Raw genomic sequence first — 941 nt, 5'->3', positions numbered from 1 at the left:
CACGAGAGGAGAGGAGAGGGAAACCAGTGAAGGAGAGCAGATCCAAGAGATGAGAAGATCAGGTCAGAGGAAAAGCTGCCGGAGAGGAGAGTAGATAACGGAGAAGGCTAGATTGTGAAGATGAACAATGTAGCCACAAGAGAAGAAGGCTAGATTGTGAAGAGTGTATTGGAGATTTGTAAGAATGAACATCCAAACATTGATGAAAAAATATGCTTGGATTGAAGGTGCACAGTTTGTAAAATGTAACCCCCTGGATCCTTGTTGTCTACCACCATTCGTCTCCAGACGTGCAACCATATGAGCAACAGTCCTCATCATATCCATTACACAGCTTGTATATGTCTCCACATTTCCAGCATGAGAACTCGAGCTCCTCTTCGTAACATCTCTTGCAGTATGGCACCTCCATATAGCATCCATCGCACAGATATTCTGCGGTTACTATTGCGTCGAGGTGCTCAAACACATCATCATCACACATAGAGCATCTCCATACAAAATAATTATCTCTGCAGGTCTTGCACACATCCGATATATTCCGCTCTTTACAAGGTGTCCAAGAGCAGCAAATCTGGCACATAAAGTTGTCAAGGTTGAATTCCTTGATCTCTGTCTTGCACAACTCCATGTACCTATCAAAGATGATGTCCTTGACATCACTCAAGCAAGAGTTCTCAAGATTGATCTTGTTGAACTTCACAATCAAAGGATTCAGTTTCGTTTTTTGCGCATAAGACATCCACGTTGTCATTTCTTGATCAGATATCTTGAAATGATTGCAATCTATCCTTAGATCCTGCAGCTCTGTATGTCCAGTCTTTCTTCTTGTCGCCAATGTCGTTGGTTCCCCCCTTGATCCCCTTGGTCCTCTCCCTAGTAGAAAGCCACCCGCCTCAGACCATCAGCACCAAATGCACAAAAGGCAGCAACAAGACATA

Source organism: Guillardia theta (assembly GCF_000315625.1).
Source record: "Guillardia theta CCMP2712 unplaced genomic scaffold GUITHscaffold_483, whole genome shotgun sequence".
Classification (NCBI taxonomy): Eukaryota; class Cryptophyceae; order Pyrenomonadales; family Geminigeraceae; genus Guillardia; species Guillardia theta.
This window is presented reverse-complemented; position numbering follows the sequence as displayed.